The sequence below is a fragment of the Haplochromis burtoni genome, unplaced genomic scaffold, assembly GCF_018398535.1.
Source record: "Haplochromis burtoni strain Fernald_Lab_line unplaced genomic scaffold, NCSU_Asbu1 Contig_14, whole genome shotgun sequence".
Classification (NCBI taxonomy): Eukaryota; Metazoa; Chordata; class Actinopteri; order Cichliformes; family Cichlidae; genus Haplochromis; species Haplochromis burtoni.
This window is the reverse complement of record NW_024582375.1, coordinates 1547900-1571930: the sequence shown is the minus strand read 5'-3', so window position 1 is coordinate 1571930 and position 24031 is coordinate 1547900.

Here is a 24031-nt window from a genome sequence, read left to right as displayed (position 1 = left end):
GTGACTGATTTTGTGATTTAGGGGTATATACAGTGGGGCAAAAAAGTATTTAGTCAGCCACCGATTGTGCAAGTTCCCCCACCTAAAATGATGACAGAGGTCAGTAATTTGCACCAGAGGTACACTTCAACTGTGAGAGACAGAATGTGAAAAAGAAAAATCCATGAATCCACATGGTAGGATTTGTAAAGAATTTATTCGTAAATCAGGGTGGAAAATAAGTATTTGGTCAATAACAAAAATACAACTCAATACTTTGTAACATAACCTTTGTTGGCAATAACAGAGGTCAAACGTTTACTATAGGTCTTTACCAGGTTTGCACACACAGTAGCTGGTATTTTGGCCCATTCCTCCATGCAGATCTTCTCGAGAGCAGTGATGTTTTGGGGCTGTCGCCGAGCAACACGGACTTTCAACTCCCGCCACAGATTTTCTATGGGGTTGAGGTCTGGAGACTGGCTAGGCCACTCCAGGACTTTCAAATGCTTCTTACGGAGCCACTCCTTTGTTGCCGCGGTGTGTTTTGGATCATTGTCATGTTGGAAGACCCAGCCTCGTTTCATCTTCAAAGTTCTCACTGATGGAAGGAGGTTTTGGCTCAAAATCTCACGATACATGGCCCCATTCATTCTGTCCTTAACACGGATCAGTCGTCCTGTCCCCTTGGCAGAAAAACAGCCCCATAGCATGATGTTTCCACCCCCATGCTTCACAGTAGGTATGGTGTTCTTGGGATGCAACTCAGTATTCTTCTTCCTCCAAACACGACGAGTTGAGTTTATACCAAAAAGTTCTACTTTGGTTTCATCTGACCACATGACATTCTCCCAATCCTCTGCTGTATCATCCATGTGCTCTCTGGCAAACTTCAGACGGGCCTGGACATGCACTGGCTTCAGCAGCGGAACACGTCTGGCACTGCGGGATTTGATTCCCTGCCGTTGTAGTGTGTTTACCGAAATGCACTCTTTAGCTTTCTTACTGAGAGTTACTTCCTCATACCATATGACTTGAAAATGACCCTGTGTCTTTACAACAATGCATATTAAAGCACTTCAGCTGCTGGAGGACATTACTTTGCGTACTGTTGCTCGGGACTAAATATATAATCTCAACTTGAATACAGTTCCCATCCATTTGAGGTGCGCACCACAACCGCATGATGTAAATATATTATGGGGAGCTTAATGGAACACGTCCCTCCTGCTTCCTAATCTGAGGACATTTTCCATTAGGCTAATTGCAGAACAGCAAAATTCAAAAAGCCACAGAATAGTTAATGGTTATGGGTATTTGCCACTGAAGCTTAAGTTCTCTCGTGACACTGAAAAGTGCAACCCAAAACACTTAAGGATCCATTAAGGGAACTAAGCGCATAATCCCAGAGATGCAAGTGAGGACAATGATGCTCAGCTTTAGCATTCACTGGTGTAGACTTAAAAAATAAATAAATAAATAAATCAAGAAAAACTTAACGATTCAATAATAAGTGGGCGTACTGAGCAAAACAGACTACAAAGGGCTTTTAATTGGCCTGATGCACAAACATCATCTTCGTCTCTTGCCAGGCCGTCTGGGATCCCGAGGTTGAAAAGATCTCTCGTCAATAAAAGCGAGCCTAACATTTTCTGATGAAGGAACAGTCTGCTGTCATCTCATGCTATCAAAGATGTATCCGCTCTGAATGGTTAAAGAAAGATCCGCTCCTGCACATCAAACAGTCTCCCCCCACCAAACACAATTCCAGCCCCCTGTAGCCTGAGCCAAATTGCCTTATCTTGTGTAGGAAACGCAGAGCCGCTGTTACATGTAGCGATACTAAAACATTTAACTGACAGCTTCCAATTACGCACCTATTGATTAAAGTAGATTTCTCTGTCAGCCTCTCACCTTTCCTGTATCCATCACCTGTATCTTCTTTTAACCTCCTTCAGATGACAAGATAGTGGGCCTAAACTGCCCCTAGATCAAACTTTCAAGTCCCATTCTTAGAGAATCAAAAATTACACTTTGGACCACAACAGGCGAGCAGAGTGCTCTACCGAAAGCATCCTGGCTGACAATAATTGGAGTAAAGAGCTGTAATGGCACAGAATTGCACTTGTACACTCGGTACCCTGTGATCAAAAAGACTGCGAAAGGCTGTGGATGGTTTATAGTGTTATTTATCGTCAAAATTGTACACGGCCGGATTCTTGGAAGCTGCAGAAATACACCAGGCTTTGTGTCAGTGTCCTTTCAGCCTTACATTTGGTGAGATAGTTTAATTCCTACCAATTTTTTTTCGTCATCCAAGAAAATGAAAGCGAAATGCGAACAACAACGGGAATAACAGCACAGCTGACTGGGCTCCCCCTGACACAACTGTGCTTACGAGCGGAATGCAAACGACATAATTGGCTATGTAAAACACTTGCTCTATTAGACGAGGGAAGCTTGGTGCCTGATAGCCTTCATCGCCACTAAAGCTCTTCATTAATCTCCATCCACAAGGTCAAGGAGGTGCCCTGTACAAGACAAATGAATTCAAGCTCTGCTATCAAGAAGTGAACCTCGCGTGACCGAACAACAGGGGCTGCTCGCGGGTTTAATGGGAGACGTTGCTATCTCAGTAACCTGCGTATATGTATATATTTTTGAAGCTATAGTTTAAAATCGACTGCATTATTTTGTTAATAATGAGAAAATTGTTTTTTTTTAATCAACCAAACATTCGTGTTGTGTGCAAGGGTCTATTTTTCTTAGGCACTGAGGCTTCAGACCTCCAAGACTGTTCAACTGCAGTAAACAACAGCAAATTACCAGGGTTTTCAGTTGCACAACATCTGACCCTGAAATAATTTCTCCTCCTACCAAAAAAAAGGGCTTCCACTCGGAAGTAAAGGTTAGCCTCCAAGCCAGCACTTAATGTAGGGGAAATATTGTGCGCCTACACACATACATCAAAATGCATTTAGTGTTGGCCTGCGCTTATTCATACCCCTCCTGAAGCTGCACTGTACGCATGTATCTTTGTCCTGTGAGTATTATAAGATGTGGCCACAAAGTTCACATTGATCATAGCAGGAATTTATGCTTTCATGACTTTTTCTATCCTCGAAGGTCTTCTAAACACCCTCGGGGTGTATTTTGATGTGAAACTGCAGGTTTTATACATCCCTCCTCCTACCAGTCTTTAATCAAGATTTGTTAACAGTGGAATGAACACATTTCGAAACCCAACTTTTGTAGTTTATCAATAGGTCTAGGTCAGCTGCAGGGCACACACCCTTCTCAAAGACACTTGCTTATTAAGGCGATTAATCAAAAGTGCTTTGCTGATGATAAGATGAGGTTATATTCGTGAAATACGCCCCTTTAATAAATCCACTCCCATCTGCCTAAATAGATGTTTTTGAGCTATTACATCTTGTCCTCAGAGGACAAGGGGAATCGAAATCTTAATGGGGCCGGATTACGGCCGTCGTTGTCGGACAGTTTTAATGACAGACATTTTGCCGGCGAAATGACCAGAGAAAAAAAAGAAGAAGAAGAAGAAAAAAATGTGCCGACTTGCCTGCAGAACAAGGCAGAGAAGGAAGCAGTCAGGATCTCTGTTACATGTGTGCCTCTTCGGGCAATGGCTTTGTTCAAGTTCACCTGCATGTGCATTTGTAAAGGTCTTTATTCAAAAAGACACACACTTTTTTTTGCACATGCACGCATTATGGAATACTTATTTAAAATATGTAGTTTCCTGATTTTTTTTTATTTTTTTTTTTACAAAGAACAAAAAGAAAATAAAAATTATCTTAAAGCCAAACTGAATCCAAAGTCAGGTGTGTGTGTGTATGCGCATTTATGCTAATGTGCAATAACACTGTCTGTACAATGGCTATATTTTCGTGACTAGAACTGGATTATATTGTGATTTATGTGGGATTTAGTAAATTTCTTGTGTATTTCCTAAATATTTGCTAATTCTTTTTAATTATTTGTGAGTTATTCCGTTAAAAGCTGAAAATGTGTGGCACTTGTAATGCAATCTTACCAATCTTCACCACTGTAACAGAACCTTGTGTACTGTTATATGTGCAAGGTACAGCTGACCTGCTCTCACATGTTAACTTTTTAATGCATTATGAAGTGAGTAAATATTTAGCATTTTTCCTTAAATAATAATAAAAAAAAACAACAACAGGGATGTAAACATACTGTAGCTGTATAGATGCCAGTCTGTGTGGTCGGTCCCCAGGGGAGGAAATTTTTATGGGACAGTGGTAGCCACTCCATCACACATTTACCATACCACTATACTCATTCATGCTCACATATATAAAAGGCAGCAGCATTAACGGAGGTGAAAAACTGGTCAAGGTCAGTTGAGAAAGTTCTCCTGCACACACACACACACACACACACACACAGACCAGTAAAGTGCGACTCTGTTAAATAGACAGTATCAGCAGCACAAGACCATAAAATGAATAAACACACACACACACTTTAATGTTCTAATTCAAGCTCCTTGTAGCCCATCTTGTATCAATATGATGCCTTTCACATTTACTAAATGAACAACACGATTTGTTGTGGTACAACTACTAGTGCTGCATGTGAAGCTTGGCACCCTGTGGCTAAAAATCGTTATGAGTTTATATGCGTGTGTTGCTACCCAGTAGGAGGGACGGGGATGCACGTTTGCCCTGAGCTGCTGCACCACTAGCGGTTGTTGTTTAACATGCACACATAAAAGATTGAGAACGAGCATCCCATGCTGCAATGTGGCCCTGCACGTTTTAAACAGATTTGATTTCATCATTAACAAAAATGTGTGGGGGTGTGGAAAAAGACTGCTTTTATCACAATCTTGCAGGTGTTACAGTCAGTTAAGGTGACCTGTTTGCTTGTTTCCAGCTAACAGACTAAGTTCACAGTGATTTGCGTTTATCTCATACTTGGCCTCGGTGAAGCCCTTCAGCCAGTCCACTCTCTGAAACAAGCCCACTTGAAGGCCAGCTGTCCTCTGATTGACTAAACAGAAGGTTTGAACAGCATGTAGATGGGGCTGCAGTTCTCGTGGCTGGAGTGTTGTGCCTGGGATGACAATATTAGGGATATCCCATCTTACTGACATCACCCGGAGTCAAGAATAGAAAAAAATTGTTGGAAATGGAGTGTTCACAGTAATCTGAAGTCTGACCTTTCGGCTTACAGTGATTACTGAAGTGTAAGGCAATCATATTATCTAGAATATTTGGCAATTTTTAAAAGGAAAATACACAGAAAATGTGTGAAAACCTAACAGAGGTTCTAAAATTGTATATGTTGTATGTAAGTCTTGATGTAGTTTTTTGTACAAGTGATTAAAAAATTATTAGACTCTAGACTTTCTCCTTAAACAAACAAACAATAAAAAAACTGTGTTATTTGTATTGGTCTTGCCAAATATTCCCTATAGTCACTGCTGCGTAGTGTGGAAGTTTAAGCCCCACCAGGCATCACTTAACAAAGGCAGCCCCGGAAAGACATTTCAGATAACCTGAGCTCAGTGGGCAAAAGCTCCAATAGAGCGCCCAACAGCGTTTGTTTATTGTCCCAACAACTGGTGGTAATGTCACACCTCAATGTGTAACTTAGCCTTGACACCTTACACACTGGCTTGATGCCCTGTGGTGGTTTAAGAACACCACTGGGCCCAGTTACCGTGTCCTGACGAATGACACTCACTAGCAAGGTGACTCAGTGCTTGCCCTGTTGTAAATTGCACTACTTCACATCAGATTGATCGCAGCGAGCATGTTTGTGTTTGAGGGTGTGCGTCTCTCCTGTTCTTGCCATTGGTGGCCTCTCTTTCTTTCCCTCTTCCTTTCTTGCTCACTCACTGGTTAATTGGTTAATGGAACGCATGACATCAACCCGAAAAAGAAAGCAAAGACAAAAATAAGCACTGTATTCATGGCTTCTCTACAGCAATGAAAGCTTTGGTGAAGTCGACAGCATGATGAAATGAAAGTAAACGCTACTTTCTCAAGTACACAGAAGGAGCAGTCTTTGTCTGATGCATAAACAGGAACAGCAGTTAACTGAATTACCATTTCATTTTTGATTTGCATTTCATTTAAAAACATACAACTGAATAAAACTTCAAATACAAGGTAATGTGACGCTTAGCCTATGAACTTGTTTGGGCAGCCAACTCGACTTTATAGTAACACTTAGAAACAATTTTTCTCACATAATTTTTACTTGGGTAGGTCACCCAGGGACACATAGTGGTGTGACAAAGTAGTTGATCCCTGATTTCCTAGTTTTTTGCATATTTGTCACACTTGCCTTTGACAATCTGAAAAGTGTAAGTTTCGTAATGAGGCCTGGGTGTTGCCAGTGAAACTGAGCTCAACAAACAATGTGGTTAATCACAGTTAATTCATGATTTAACAAGAGGGGAAATTACTTTTCACATAGGGCCAGGTAGATTCAGATAGCTTTTCCCCCATGAATTAAATTATAATGTAAAAGCTGCATTTTGTTTTTTACTCTGGTTATCTTTGTCTAATATAGAAACTTACACTTTTCAGATTGTCAAAGGCAAGTGTGACAAATATGCAAAAAACTAGGAAATCAGGGATCAACTACTTTGTCACACCACTATGTGTCCCTGGGTGACCTACCCAAGTAAAAATTATGTGAGAAAATTGTTTCTAAGTGTTACTATAAAGTCGAAGAAAAAAAGAAAAAAAAAGAAAGAGAATGCTCAAGTGGAAGATTTCGACCACTTGGCTACACCTAGAAATTCTGTCCACAAAAATTATGAACAGAATCTCAAGTGGAAGATTTCGACCACTTGGCTACACCTAGAAATTCTGTCCACAAAAATTATGAACAGAATCTGTGACAAAGGTCAGTCCTGGCTGAGTCCTACACCAACCGGAAATGAGTCCAACTTCTATGTGGACCAAGCTCCTGCCATAGTTGGAGCACACAACATCTAGAGCTTTCAGGAACTCAGGGTTAACCTTTTCCACCCCAGCGACCCTGCCACCAAAGAGTTGTTTAAATGCCTCATTGACCTCAAGAGGGGGACGACAGAGACAAGTCGTCCCCTTCTACCCCAGACTGCTTCCTCTACGGAAGACGTGTCAATGGGATTATTTAGGGTCCTCTAAGTATTCCCTCCAGCATCAGGCGAATCATTCAAAGTCAGCATCGCTCCACCCGCACTATACACAGTGAAGGTAGAGCACAGCTTCTTGAGTCTTCTTGAGTCACCTGATGGTTTGCCAGAAACTCTCGAGGCAGTCTGAAAGTCTTTTTTCATGGCTTCTCTGAACTCCATCCACACCCAAATTTTTGCTTCAGTTATTGCTTGAGCCTCATTCTGCTCAGCCTGTCGGTACCTATTGGCTGCCTCCGACGTCTCATATGCTAACCAAGCCCAATAGGAGTCCTTTTTCATTCTGATAGTTCTCTTTTACCGGCAATGTCCACCATCTGGTTTGGGGGTTACCACCACGACAGGCACCAACGACCTTGCAGGCACAGCTTAGTGCAGGAGCTTCAGCAAAGTCTGAACATGGTCCACTCAGACTCCATGTCCCCAGTCTCCCTCGGAATACTGTTGAAGCTCTGCTGGAGGGCGATTTAAAGATCTTGTGGATGGGGGGCCTCTGCCAGGCATTCTCAGTACACCCTCACTATATTTTTAAACCTCCCAGGTCTGTCCTGTATCCTCCCCTGCTGCCTGATCCAACTCACCACCAGATGGTGATCAGTGGACAGCTCAGCTCCTCTCTTCACCCAAGAATCCAGAACACATGGCCCCAGATTAGATGATACAATTACAAAATCTATTGTCAAAATGCAACCTGAGGTGTCCCGGTGCCATGTGCACTTATGGACACCCTTATGTTCGAACGTGGTGTTTGTTATGGACAAACTGTCATTTCTGCAGAAGTCTAGTAACAAAATACCACTCTGGTTCCAATCACGCCCCTCCAGGACTCACTGTCATTGACCACATGAGTGTTGAATTCTCCAAGTAAAACAACAGAGTCCCCAGGTGCAGCGCCCTCAAGAACCCCACCCAGGGGTCCAGGAAGGCCGGGTACTCTGAAATGTTATTTGGCACATAGGCGCAGTGATAATCAGGACCCGTTCCCCAACCTGAAGGTGCAGGGAATAAACGCTGTCACCCACTGGGAAGAACTCCAATGCACAGGTAGCAAGCACAGCGTTACTAAAGAAGAAGAAAGTGTACTTTATTGGTCCCCGTGGGGAAAATCCCTCTCTGCATTTAACCCATTCACTCAGTGAAGCAGTGGGCAGCCATTGGGCGCCCGGGGAGCAGTGTGTAGGGACGGTACCTTGCTCAGGGGTACCTCAGGGTAGCTGTTCGGGGGAATCGAACCCCCGACCTTCCGATCATGGGGCCACCACTCTACCTACTGAGCTATCCCTGCCCCTAAAAGACTAAGACACCCACCTCAGCCCGCCGCCTCTCATTCTTATAGTGAGTGAGAAAGGTGACTGTAGAAAAAGTCAGTGCACCACCCTACAGCAGGGCTAACTATATGCTTTAGCAAAAAGGAAAGTTTGAAGCCTGATCTTGAAAGTAGAGATAGTGTCTGTCTCCTGAATCCAAACTGGAAGCTGGTTCCACAGAAGAGGGGCCTGAAAACTGAAGGCTCTGCCTCCCATTCTACAGGGTGGACCGTAATAACATGGGAATGGTTGGTGATATTAAAGTCCTGTTTGTGGCACATTAGTATATCCATCCATCCATCTTCATTGCAGCGTCGGGTCGCGGGGGTAGCAGCCTAAGCATCTTCTATCCGTCTTATCCGTACGCGGGCATAGGTTGGGTTTGGTTAACGGGGTCACTCAGAGCGGACGATTTTCCGTTCTCCCGCTCCGGACCGGCAGGCCCAGTGCCACTCCTTTGGAGGCAGCGAACCGGCACGTGAAGCCACGAGCACGTCGACATCTGGAGAGGCGGCGGGAGGAGAACGAGGAGGTCCTGCTGCAGCTGAAGGAGCAGAAGGAGCTTCTGGAGCAACAGTCTGAAGAGATTAAATATTCTGGGGAGGCTAAACTCTCCAGGTCAGACACATATTTAACTCTGTCATGCAGCAGCTGTCACAGTGTTTGTGAATCACATGGACTCTCTGTTGGTGTGAATGGGACTCAGAGGATCACACGAGTGTCTAATGCTTATTCTGAAGCCTCTGCTCTTTCTGTGTGCTTTTTCTAGGCACCAGCAGACGCTGCAGGAGCGTGAGCAGCAGCTGCAGGCTGAGCAGCAGAGGTGCGATGAAGCCGAAGAGCGACTGGATCGGCTTGTGAAAACCCTCGGTGCCATCCGTCACGGAGTTGAGCACCTGGCAGACCATCTTCAGCACATCTCACTGGTACAAACAACCATAGTCTATTAGGATTCCTGATGTTACCACAAGGTCTTCAACGTAAACTTCTCCATTTACTGGGGCAACATTGATAGAACATAGAAACGGATTCTTACAGGTGTGCTGTGTGTTGTCACCATATAGAGAAGGTAAAAATGTCACATCTGACCTGTCCTTGAAGGTCAAGAGATAAAGTGATACTAATGCTATGGCCACTGATTGTATTGACAACAATGATATATAGGAATATCACATTATAGTTTGCATTTGACCTGTGACCTCACTTTTACCTTTCACATTAGCCTGTCTCTCATGTTGAAATATCTTTAAAGGATGTGTTGTCAGGAGAGTGAGCTGCCGAGTTAGTTCGAAGTATACCGTAGTATATTATTAAATACTAAGCTCAAGTCATTCATGTCCCCTTATTTACAAATCAGTTTGTATCATCATTACCTGCTCCCTATATAATGCGTGTGTAATCAAGGTAAACCTCCTCTTTGCTAGCCTAATTCATTGCATCTTATTCGAGCGTGTGGGTAAAGTCCAAGGAAACAAGCCTTGCTCCAATCTACTCAGGTATGTTTTTTTCCTGTAACTGAAGCTGTTTCGCGCACCTCCCGTTGGCCAATGAGCCGATCTATAGGCTACACACCCCAGAGAGGAAAACTGCTCCCTGCGTCAGTCACCATCATCTTACTTCAGAGGAGTAGTGGCTTGCAGCCACTCCTTTTCGGGTGTTCCTTTTATTCGCAAAAGCGCGTCACTTTTCGTCCAAAGCTCCCCAGGATGCGCGGAATCATGACCTCATTTCCCATAAACATGCAACCAGCCTTCAGGAGGACTTGTCGGTGCTGGAACTGATGCGCCTAGTCGTAGGGGCGTGGGGGAGGGATGGAATGTGGCAGCTGGGAGTCGATGAAGGAGTATTGGACATGAAAGAGGAAGAGATAAGGCAAAGGACCATACGAGGTGACAAACTAAAAATCTGTGCACACATTGGAGTGGATGTGTCGGCTGTAGACACTGAGACACAACATAGTTGGAGCTCGTTGCCGATAATTTCTCAAGTTACAACTTTTGTGTGATATTAAAGTCCTGTTTGTGGCACATTAGTATATGTGAGGGGCAAAGATGGGTGGTGACCATGGTGGCCATTTAGAAGTCGGCCATCTTGGATACAACTTTTGTTTTTTCAATAGGAAGAGGGCCATGTGACACATTAAACTTATTGGTAATGTCACAAGAAAAACAATGGTGTGCTTGGTTTCAACGTAACTTTATTCTTTCATGAGTTATTTACAAGTTTCTGACCACTTATAAAATGTGTTCAATGTGCTGCCCATTGTGTTGGATTGTCAATGCCTTCTCACTCTTCACACACGATAGGTTCCAGGGTTAACCTCCAAATGCATACTTTGCTTCAACACTGACGTGAAGAGCGGGCTTCTTTGAAGATCGCCAGACAATTTCCTTTCGTGTTGATTTTGAGTCTCTGGAAAATGGTGAAGTTCATTTCACGTCTAAATCTCTGGGAAAGGGGGACAAAACAACAGTAAATACCCTGGCAAGCAAGCCCACCCCTTGTGAGGTCAAAACAGAAGCCCTCATCACATATGGCAGCTAGGAATTTTCAAGTGGCATAAAGATCTACTTCCTAGCTGGGTGTTAAGAAAATTCTCCACCATCACCCCATACACCCTGCTACCAACACTAGAACTACAGGACTGAAATTTTACATTGTAAATTGCTGATGCAGTACAACATATACTGTCTGTGCTAAGTCCATAAGGACATACGTTGAAGCAAAGGAGGGGCTCACTAATTCTCTCGGGAGGGCATTGCCGATGTTCGGTGATTAACCTCGTTATGCATCTCAGCTAATGCCGTGTTTGGAATTGAGCTCCCAAAATGTGCAAAAAGAACGACAAGGCCTCAGAAGGAGAAAAATATGTGACACAGCTAATGGGAGACAAGTTTGAAAATTCATCAGCTCGGGGTACTCGTCCTACGTGCATCGCTTCATCTCTCATAACACACCTGCTAACGGAGCCGCACACGAATCAATATAAGCAATTGATGGCCACTATAACAAACTGCCGCGGAAATCTTTGCAATTGTCACTTCAAGGCATCGAGTGATCATTGTAGTACAGCGAACTGTGGATTTGCAATTTGTTAGGCCGAGAAAGGGCAGATCTGTGTGGGTGATCAGTGATCTAAATTGATGCCATGACACAGAGGGAGTGCCAAACAGGCATAGAAACTACTGTCTTTATTTACCCGCAGTTGCCTTCGAAGTGACAGTCGGATAACAGAGCAATAATGTGTATACTATTAATAGGCCTTAATCTAGAAAAGGGCAAATAAAAGAATCTATGGAACTGAGGACAACCTGTGAGTGCTCCAAAACTAGAGTGAACATTCGAAACTCATGCTATTAGGCTCATTAGCACTACTGGCGTGGCACTTAGAGTTTCGGCATACAAGGCAATAATTGGAGTTCGATGACGCCATGGGGATAACTGGGAGGAACAAGGCGCACACCAGGCAATTTTTGCTGCAGAAAAATCTGGGAGGGGTACGCACTCAGATCAAAATACAATATTTGGAAATAAGATAACCAGTATCAGTGCAATGGACCCCTTAGTGATCAGTTTTAACCAACAGCTGTGAACAACGATTAGACTATTGGGTGGATGCTAGCTGCAGCTGCGTTAAGGCCATTTTTGTTTGCAGGGTTAATATGATGGGAGGTGGCAGTCAATAGCGACTTGATATGGGGTGTAGGGTTCCTAAGGTGGTAATCCGGGGGTGATATGAGAGCTGTCCAGAAAGAAAGTGATCCAAATCAAAAAACCACGTAATCTTGGAGCTTGAGATTGTGGTGCCGTGTTGGCAAAGGCTGAGACGACTCATGAGGTGTAATCGTCCGAGTGAAACTGGCAGCACCAAATTGAAAGGGACTAACCCCTAAAAATCTTTGGCCCACAGAACGAATCCCAATTCGTTTGGCACCAGCCAGAGATTGTGGAAGCTAGTTTTCCAACAAGAATTTGTAGATAAACACGCGTGTGACCTTGGAGCTTGGTATAAGTGAGCGTATGAAAAGACAAACCACGTGAGGAGAAAAAAGCAGTATTTAAGGCTTGGCATGTCGCGTTGAGGGCATATACACTGCATTGAGACTATTATGATCTAGAAGAGGTATCTGGCAGAGGTACTGGTTGTGATATGCCACTGTTCGTTTCTTCTATCAAGTAGGATAGAATCGCTCTGAAGTAGCGTCTCAGGCAATAATTGCGAAACGGACTAAGGTTGGTGAAGCTGAGGTAAATGTGGCTAAGTGTCTACTGCCTTGAAATGTGGCATGGCTCGACCTCAGCGGAGTGGAAAAGAAAATTACCCTGTGTTTCCCCGTACCCTCTTTTCACATGCCGGCACTGACGAAAAAAGGGCTCGACCCGCTACGATTGCTTCCTGCTTCTGAGTAATGTTTTTCTTTCGCCCTTCTCTAGAGCTGCCAGGCCTGATAGGTTACGCCAGGGATACTGTAATTGTAAACCCAGCAAGATGAAAGAGGTCTTTAGAGGTCTTCAACAGTCGTCTCACATGACTGTGGAATTGTATAGCCCATTTTATGTCTTGTAACTTGTTTGTGTAAGGTAAGGTTTATTTAACTAATACCGGGCCAACATCCTCGGAGTTTATATCACTAATTGCGCATTTGTTCAAAGGGCTGCCCCCAAAGTCGCTTTGCACAATGAGGCCTTGAGCATTACTAATTCATTTCACTTCTGCTGTGTGGCATTTCACGCTCAGACCCCTGGATAGGAGCGCCAGGCTATCAGTTCCTGGGAAAGCCACCTGGAATTTGCTGGTCTCGCTTGCGTGGGCGCAGAACGGCTAAGGAGATTGAATGGAGGCGAAGCGCCCAGCGATCAAGGGCAATATCAACCACGTCAAACAGACTCCTCGCACCCCCATATTCGAGAGCCTGTTTATCTTCTGGAGGTCACTTGCTGTGGAAGCCAACCACGAAGTTAGCGGTAGGGTGAAGGTCGTTGCCGCCCGCAAAAAATTTCTATGGAACAGTGTCGTAAAGATAGCGTAGATGCTGGCAGCCACCTGAATGAGCTACAAGATCATCGTTACAGTGGAAAGGCCGTGGGCCTGATGCTTCGTAAAGCCGCGAGTGTGGCAACCTTTTCTCTCCCTATTAACCGAGAGGAATACGCCTTGTGTTCTCAGATCATCCTCCTCTAGAGTGCGTGCTAGCAGCTCCACAGAGCTGGTTACGCTCGGGGGTTAGGGTTAGACGGACTATTCAAGCAGGTTCTAGATCTGATGACAAAATCAACAACTTACTTATATAATCAACTTAATTATATTAATTTCACATTCTTAAATTTTTGGTTGTTTTACTCTAATATTTTTCAATCATACTCCCAGTTTGGAAAGTCATACATTTACATCACCAGAAAAATTAACATCTATAAATTGACACATTGAAGAGGGTGCGTCTAAAATGGTCTTGCAACTCAAATTATATCCTTATGTCAGAAGGCGTCTTGTAACCGTGAGAAACACAAGTTTGTTTGTAATTGTTTGTTTGTGTTTGTTTTGTTTTTTTCCTTTTTTTTTTTTTTTGTGTCCCGTTTGGATCTTTAGCCATCAGAATTGTTGTCTTAAGGCCAAGAAAGATGCCAAGCGGATTTATTTTACCAAGTGGATCATCATGGCCTTGCCATATTGGTCCATTTGATTGACCTTTATTATAATTATGTATTTATTTATTTTATTTTCAGTTGTTACAGACGGGACAGACATGACTGGGGATAGGACAGGGAGAAAGAATGAAAGAGAGGGAGAAAAGATTCATTCTTATATCTGGAGGAATAAATATATTTCAATAAATATTAACGTTAGCCCGCAACTTTGTTCCAGTTTTGAATTTTGGCCCACTGTGTATTTGAGTTTGACACCCCTGGACTAGGGGATAGGACAGGGAGAAAGAAAGAATGAAAGAAAGAGGGAGAGAAAGAAAAACACAGGGGAGAAGACATAGTGAGAAAGGGGGAAGAAAGAAAAATACCCCCTTCCGGGGGGCGCCCGGAGGGAGCCCAAAGGGATTGATCAAATGTGATGGCAGAGGCTGTATCAAGACTAATGTGATCTATTAGATGGTTTTTATATTGGTTAGAATTAAGATTATTTTTATTTTTCCAGTTAATGAGGACCATTTTCTTGGCAATGCATAGGGCCGTAAAAACAATGTGGGCTGTGTTTATTTCTGCAGTGACCTCATCCAAGTTGCCCAGCAAGCATACTAAAGGGGAGGCTGGAATGTTACATTTCAGACACTTTGATAAGTCTTCACATATCTCGCCCCAAAACCTCTGAACTGGTGGACAGAACCAAAGACCGTGGATGTAATTGTCCAGTGTATTTGCTTGACAGTGTGAGCAGTTGTTAGAAAACAGCCCATCTGGAACATCCTATTACCTGTATAGTGGGCTCTATGTAATATTTTGTATTGTATTAATCGCAAACTGGGATTTCTGATCCATTGAAAGGTTTGCAAGCATATCTGATACCAAAAGTTTTGGTCTAAGCTGATCCATAAATCCGCTTCCCATTTTGCAATAGGAAGGGATATTGATTCATCTATTTTAGAAAGTGTTCTGTATATTTTAGACAATAATTTGGGGGTTTTAGAGTAAAAATTGTACCACACTTGGTGGTGTTTGTAATTCAGCTTCACTGGGATTAAATTTCTTTTTTACTATGGATTTAATTTGTTGATATTAAAAAAATAGTTTCTTTTGACATATTTAATATACTCAGAATTAGAGTTGTTCCTTAAGATAAGATAAGATAAGATAACCTTTATTAGTCCCACACGTGGGAAATTTGTTTTGTCACAGCAGGAAGTGGACAGTGCAAAAGTTATGAGGCAAAAATTAGAATACAATAAGAATAAATACAGTACACAACTGTACAGAATAGAATAAAATAAAATACTATATACAGTAGAATAAAATAAAATAAATATACAATAAGATAAAAATAGAATACAAATACAAATACTATATACAACTGAGTAAAAATACAACGATGACAGAAAGGATTATTGCACTTAGTATTATTGCATATGTATGGATATATGTTCCAAGTATTTAATTCCTTTATATATGATCAACTTGCCAATCTGGCAAGTTGATCATATTATTGTTTTGTAATATGTCCGAATTGTTCAGATAGGTGTACGTTTGCATGGGATTAATGAAGACTCCGTTATTTTTAGAAACTCCCACCATGCTGTCAGAGAAGAGCTGATGTTGATGCTTTTAAAGCATTCATGTCGTTGGATGTTTGAGCTGATAAATGGTAGGTCTGAGATCTCTAGATTATTGCAAAGTGCTTGTTCTACATCTAGCCAAGGTTCATCTAAGAGGGTATGTTTTAGCCATCCTGAGATAAACTGAAGCCTGTTGGCTAAGAAGTAGTGCTGAAAGTTAGGCAGTTCTAGTCCTCCTTTATCCTTGGTCTTTTGTAGTGTTTTTAAGCTTATACGTGGGGGTTTATTTTTCCAAAGGAATTTGGACATACATGAATCTAGAGATCTGAACCAATCTTGTGGCGGTTTAGTTGGGATCATTGAGAATAAATAATTTATTTTTGGTAAGACCATCATTTTTATAGCGGCAACCCTTCCCATGAGTGATATGGGTAGACATTTCCATCTAGCCAGATCATCTTCTACCTTCTTTAAAAGTGGGATATGGTTTAATTTAGTTAGATCTGCAAGCTTGGGAGAAACATTAATACCTAAATATTTTATATTTCCCGATTGCAGTGGTGTAGAAGAGGAATTATGGAAGGAGCAAAATGTCAAATATTTTATATTTCCCGATTGCAGTGGTGTAGAAGAGGAATTATGGAAGGAGCAATTAATCGGTAGGACTGTAGATTTTGACCAGTTAATTGAGTAATCTGATATTCTTGCAAAAGAGTTTATCAATTCAATAACCCCAGAGATATTGGTTTGTGAATTTTGGAGAAAGAGTAACACATCATCCGCATAAAGGCTGATTTTATGTTCCACGTTCTTGCATTTTATGCCCTTAATTACTGAATTCTGTCTAATTGCTGCTGCTAGTGGTTCAATAAAAATTGCAAACAGTGAAGGGGAGAGTGGGCATCCCTGCCTGGTGCCCCTCAGGAGACAGAAGCTGGAGGATGTTTGGTCATTTGTTCTGACACAAGCTGTTGGGGAATTATATAATATTTTTAACCAGTTTATGAAAGAGGATCCAAAACCAAATTTGTGTAAAGTTGCAAATAGAAATTTCCAGTTAACTCTGTCAAATGCTTTTTCTGCGTCTAAAGAGAATATTGGTTTCAATGGCCGCCCCTCTCTGAGCTTGGTCCGGCTGAAGGTTTCTTTCTGTTGAAAAGGTTTTCCTTCCCACAGTAGCCAAAGCGCTTGCTCCTAGGCTTCAAATCTGTTGTTTTTTTTCTTTGTTTTCTTTATATTATCATATGGAATTTACCTTAAAACATAAGGCAAGGCAAGTATTTATTGTACTAGCACAAATTTCAATCAACATAAGTGATTTCAAGTAGTGCTTTACAGAGACAGTTAGAAACAAGATAACAAAAATTATTCAGAAATAGGCAATTGATTATTTAAAAAATATTGCATTTAAAAAGAGCACAACAACACAAAGCCATAACTTATATTAAAAACGTACATAACACACTCAAATGCGAGAGAACAAAACTGTAATAACTGTAGCAAAGATAGCTCTATATTCAGGCAGACTGTAACTGATAAAGCTAATCAAGTAGTTATTAAGGATTCTGTATACGATATAACATTTTAGGACTAATAAGTTGTAAGCTTAAGGTGTGGATTTAGGGTTACGGTTTAGGGGTTGTAGCGATTTGGTTGCGTTATTTGCAAATTGCAGCTAGAACGTAAGGCTGAGTCGTTCAATTCCTGGATTTTTAAGATAAACTCTGAGTGGTTCAAGCTGATCTTGAGGCTGTTCTGAAGTAAATTAATGTTCCTAGAGGCTAAGGAAATTGGGAGCATTAAAAGGCTAAAATGCTAAGCCTTCTACGCCATTCTTGGTTGCTGGTTTCTTTGATACTCTTGGTGAGTACACTAGATATTAAGACCTATAGGCAGAATGACCTTGAGGGTTCAACTTTGGGCACATAGGCTCTTCCTAGCCTTGGCGTCAGGTAGGTACTGATCGTATTTCTGGTCTATAACCAATTCAGATCTTTATAGCAGCATGGCAGTGACTTTAATATCTCTATCTTCACAAACGAAGACGGACAGTATTCACGCTCAAGGTGTAACAAGTGTTAGCAATTCGCTTTCAACGCAGCTGCATAGAAGCTGTGTACTCTAGGTTTTCCCCTTGAGGCAATCTTTTTTGGGTTAGTGGAGGATCGACAATCAGAGTTCTGAAATGAGTCTTGTAGTTTGTTCCGCTTGAACTTTTGATATATTTTTTAGCGAGTTATCTAAGTGCCTTGCTTAACGCAGTCCCTGATCTTTAACATGTAATCAGCCTATAAACTATGAATGCATTGGACTAGCTTTTTCCAGGTCTGGCAGCAGTTGCATGACTTATTATTGCAAATGAAATCCTTATTTAATTTCAACTTGTAAATAACAGATCTTTTATCCTTGAAATATTCTTGAGGTGATAGTAAGCTGACTTTGTTATTGTCTTAATGTGTTTTTCTAAGTTTAGGTCTGCATCCATCACTACACCCAAATTTCTCGCCTGGTTTGTGGTTTTTAGATGTATAGATTGAAGTTCTCTGGTGACCTGTAATCGTTTTTCTTTGGCGCCAAAGACTATTACCTCAGTTTTGTTTTTGTTTAGCTGGAGAAAATTGTGGCACAACCAGTCATTAATTTCCTCAATGCATTTACCAAGAGCCTGTACAGGGCCTTGGTCTCCTGGTGACATTGTGATATATATTTGTGTGTCATCTGCATAGCTGTGATAGTTTATTTTGTTGTTGTTTATAATCTGTGCCAGTGGGAGCATGTAAATGTTAAACAGAAGGGGTCCCAAGATGGAACCTTGGGGAACTCCACATGTGATACTTGTCTGCTCAGATGTGAAGTTACCTATTGATACAAAGTATTTCCTGTTTTCTAAGTATGTTTTGAACCAGTTTAGTACAGTTCCTGAAAGACCTGTCCAGTTCTCCAGTCGTTTGAGTAATATGTTGTGGTCAACTGTATCAAATGCTGCACTGAGATCCAGTAAAACTAAGACTGACATTTTTCCACTGTCTGTATTCAGACATATGTCATTAAACACTTTGGTCAGAGCGGTTTCAGTGCTGTGGTTCTGTCTAAAACCTGACTGGAAGGCATCATAGCAGTTATTCTGTTTTAATGTTGAGTTATTTACAAGTTTCTGACCACTTATAAAATGTGTTCAATGTGCTGCCCATTGTGTTGGATTGTCAATGCAACCCTCTTCTCCCACTCTTCACACACTGATAGCAACACCGCAGGAGAAATGCCAGCACAGGCATCCAGTATCCGTAGTTTCAGGTGCTGCACATCTCGTATCTTCACACCATAGACAATTGCCTTCAGATGACCCCAAAGATAAAAGTCTAAGGGGGTCAGATCGGGAGACCTTGGGGGCCATTCAACTGGCCCACGACGACCAATCCACTTTCCAGGAAACTGTTCATCTAGGAATGCTCGGACCTGGCACCCATAATGTGGTGGTGCACCATCTTGCTGGAAAAACTCAGGGAACGTGCCAGCTTCAGTGCATAAAGAGGGAAACACATCATCATGTAGCAATTTCAAATATCCAGTGGCCTTGAGGTTTCCATTGATGAAGAATGGACCCACTATCGTTGTACCCCATATACCACACCAAACCATCACTTTTGTTGTTCCAACAGTCTTGGAGGGATCCATCCAATGTGGGTTAGTGTCAGACCAATAGCGGTGGTTTTGTTTGTTAACTTCACCATTCACATAAAAGTTTGCCTCATCACTGAACAAAATCTTCTGCGTGAACTGAGGGTCCTGTTCCAATTTTTGTTTTGCCCATTCTGCAAATTCTGTGCGCCGATCTGGGTCATCCTCGTTGAGATGCTGCAGTAGCTGGAGTTTGTAAGGGTGCCATTTGTGAGTAGCTAATATCCGCCGAAGGGATGTTCGACTAATGCCACTCTCCAGTGACATGCGGCGAGTGCTATGCTGTGGGCTCTTGCTGAATGAAGCTAGGACAGCCACTGATGTTTCTTCATTAGTGACAGTTTTCTTGCGTCCACATTTTGGCAAATCCAACACTGAACCAGTTTCACGAAACTTAGCAAGCAGTTTGCTGACTGTAGCATGGGAGATGGGTGGTCTCGTAGGGTGTCTTGCATTGAAATCTGCTGCAATGACCCGGTTACTGCGTTCACCAGATATCAACACAATTTCGATCCGCTCCTCACGTGTTAACCTCTTCGACATGTCAATGGCTGTGAACAAAGAGAAACTTGTAAATAACTCATGAAAGAATAAAGTTACGTTGAAACCAAGCACACCATTGTTTTTCTTGTGACATTACCAATAAGTTTGATGTGTCACATGGCCCTCTTCCTATTGAAAAAACAAAAGTTGTATCCAAGATGGCCGACTTCTAAATGGCCACCATGGTCACCACCCATCTTGAGGAGTTTGCCCCCTCACATATACTAATGTGCCACAAACGCGGAAATGAGCTTCCTCCGAAGGGTGGCTGGCCTCTCCCTTAGAGATAGGGTGAGAAGTTCGGCCATCCGGGAGGGGCTCAGAGTAGAGCAGCTGCTGCTCCACATCGAAAGGAGCCAGCTGAGGTGGTTCGGGCATCTGACAAGGATGCCCCCTGGGCGCCTCCTGGGTGAGGTGTTCCAGGCATGTCCCACCGGGAGGAGGCCCCGGGGCAGACCCAGGACACGCTGGAGAGATTATATCTCTCGGCTGGCCTGGGAACGCCTTGGTATTCCCCCGGATAAGCTGGAGGAGGTGGCTGGGGAGAGGGAGGTCTGGGCCTCTTTGCTTAGGCTGCTGCCCCCGCGACCCGGCCTCGGATAAAGCGGATGAAGATGGATGGATGGATATACTAATGTGCCACAAACAGGACTTTAATATCACCAACCATTCCCATGTTATTACGGTCCACCCTGTAGAATGGGAGGCAGAGCCTTCAGTTTTCAGGCCCCTCTTCTGTGGAACCAGCTTCCAGTTTGGATTCAGGAGACAGACACTATCTCTACTTTTCAAGATTAGGCTTAAAACTTTCCTATTTGCTAAAGCATATAGTTAGCCCTGCTGTAGGGTGGTGCACTGACTTTTTCTACAGTCACCTTTCTCACTCACTATAAGAATGAGAGGCGGCGGGCTGAGGTGGGTGTCTTAGTCTTTTAGGGGCAGGGATAGCTCAGTAGGTAGAGTGGTGGCCCCATGATCGGAAGGTCGGGGGTTCGATTCCCCTGAACAGCTACCCTGAGGTACCCTGAGCAAGGTACCGTCCCTACACACTGCTCCCCGGGCACCCAGTGGCTTGCCCACTGCTTCACTGAGTGAATGGGTTAAATGCAGAGAGGGATTTTCCCCACGGGGACCAATAAAGTACACTTTCTTCTTCTTTGGTAATGTTTTGCTATGTGCATTGGAGTTCTTCCCAGTGGGTGACAGCGTTTATTCCCTGCACCTTCAGGTTGGGGAACGGGTCCTGATTATCACTGCGCCTATGTGCCAAATAACATTTCAGAGTACCCGGCCTTCCTGGACCCCTGGGTGGGGTTCTTGAGGGCGCTGCACCTGGGGACTCTGTTGTTTTACTTGGAGAATTCAACACTCATGTGGTCAATGACATGTTTTTTTTTTTTTTTTTTTGTTTTTATTTTTTTTTTTTTTTTTGTGTTTTTTTTTTTTTTTTTTTTTTTTTTTTTTTTTTTTTTTTTTTTTTTTTTTTTTTTTTTTTTTTTTTTTTTTTTTTTTTTTTTTTTTTTTTTGTGTGTGTGTGTGTGTTTTTTTTTTTTTGTGTGTGTGTGTGTGTGTGTGTGTCTGTGTGTGTATGTATGTGTGTATTTTGTATTTATCTGTAATAATTCTGGGTCTTGTTTGCGTATTCTTGGTGTAATATGCGGATGTCTGTCGCTGTCCTCTTTGGTGCTCACTTCTTTTGTCTGATCTGACTAGCCATTCATGGGGAGTATACAGGACAGACCTGGGAGGTTTAAAAATATAGTGAGGGTGTACTGAGAATGCCTGGCAGAGGCCCCCCATCCACAAGATCTTTAAATCGCCCTCCAGCAGAGCTTCAACAGTATTCCGAGGGAGACTGGGGACATGGAGTCTGAGTGGACCATGTTCAGACTTTGCTGAAGCTCCTGCACTAAGCTGTGCCTGCAAGGTCGTTGGTGCCTGTCGTGGTGGTAACCCCCAAACCAGATGGTGGACATTGCCGGTAAAAGAGAACTATCAGAATGAAAAAGGACTCCTATTGGGCTTGGTTAGCATATGAGACGTCGGAGGCAGCCAATAGGTACCGACAGGCTGAGCAGAATGAGGCTCAAGCAATAACTGAAGCAAAAATTTGGGTGTGGATGGAGTTCAGAGAAGCCATGAAAAAAGACTTTCAGACTGCCTCGAGAGTTTCTGGCAAACCATCAGGTGACTCAAGAAGACTCAAGAAGCTGTGCTCTACCTTCACTGTGTATAGTGCGGGTGGAGCGATGCTGACTTTGAATGATTCGCCTGATGCTGGAGGGAATACTTAGAGGACCCTAAATAATCCCATTGACACGTCTTCCGTAGAGGAAGCAGTCTGGGGTAGAAGGGGACGACTTGTCTCTGTCGTCCCCCTCTTGAGGTCAATGAGGCATTTAAACAACTCTTTGGTGGCAGGGTCGCTGGGGTGGAAAAGGTTAACCCTGAGTTCCTGAAAGCTCTAGATGTTGTGTGCTCCAACTATGGCAGGAGCTTGGTCCACATAGAAGTTGGACTCATTTCCGGTTGGTGTAGGACTCAGCCAGGACTGACCTTTGTCACAGATTCTGTTCATAATTTTTGTGGACAGAATTTCTAGGTGTAGCCAAGTGGTCGAAATCTTCCACTTGAGCATTCTCTTTCTTTTTTTTTCTTTTTTTCTTCGACTTTATAGTAACACTTAGAAACAATTTTCTCACATAATTTTTACTTGGGTAGGTCACCCAGGGACACATAGTGGTGTGACAAAGTAGTTGATCCCTGATTTCCTAGTTTTTTGCATATTTGTCACACTTGCCTTTGACAATCTGAAAAGTGTAAGTTTCCATATTAGACAAAGATAACCAGAGTAAAAAACAAAATGCAGCTTTTACATTATAATTTAATTCATGGGGGAAAAGCTATCTGAATCTACCTGGCCCTATGTGAAAAGTAATTTCCCCTCTTGTTAAATCATGAATTAACTGTGATTAACCACATTGTTTGTTGAGCTCAGTTTCACTGGCAACACCCAGGCCTCATTACTTATTACCACTACCACTGCCAGACCTGCTGAATCAAAAAACAAAACAAAAAAACAAACAAACAAAAAATCACATAAATGGAACCTGTCTGACAAAGTGATGTAAGCTTAAAGATCTCAAAAGCAATCCACAAACGGAGAAAATCTGGAGCATTGGTGAAACTTCCCATTGTGAAATTATGCTATGTGCTCCAGAAACCACAAGTATGTATGTTATCAGCATTGTTTGTTTTTCTTCCATCCATCCATTCTCTTCTGTTTATCCTTATGAGGATTGTTGGAGGGCTGGAGCCTATCCCAGCTGTCATAGGGCGAGAAGCAGGGTACACACTGCACAGGTTGCCAGTCTATCACACGGCTATCTTCTTTTCTTTTCTTTTCATTTATATTATTTATTATCGATGTTGCAAAAACATAAACACTCTATTCATAATCCAACACTGGAACAAAAATTTCTCTGACTGGTGGAAGCTGCTGTTATCATGGAAATATCTAAGCCAGGAAATGTCAAGTCACTTGATGACTTAAAAAACCACCAGAGGTGACTGTAGTCAGGAGCGAAGTATTGTACTATATCAGTAACAAAGCTCTACTTTACTGGAAATTCACTATACAAACTCCAAAATTACTCCAAACTATTATTACACAACATTATTTGTTGAGTAGTTGAGATGTTGGGATGAGTAGTTCTTTCACCGGTAAAAATAATATTGTGCACAATCTTACAACTTTCCTTTTTTATCCAGCTGTTTTCCTGAATTTTTGATCCGTATACATTTCACACCATAGCTAGCTGTCTTGGTTCACATCTTAGAATTCTTTATATAAGGATTTTCTGAAATGTCAATGGAGAAAATGAAGGGGAAATTCACTTCGCCTGAACCAGACTTCTCAAAAATGAGGAGCTACTGAGCTCAATTTCCCATGCTAGTTAACCAAGTTAGCATATGGTCTTCAAATAAAAATAAAAAAAACAACACAAAGTGATGACGGCTCCACAAAAGTACTCCACAAAGACAGAGATTGTGGAGAAGTCCATCTCAGTGTACAGTTTATGGTGTTGGGAGAACGCTAAATAGAATCAGCCAGTGGTGGCTTGTCA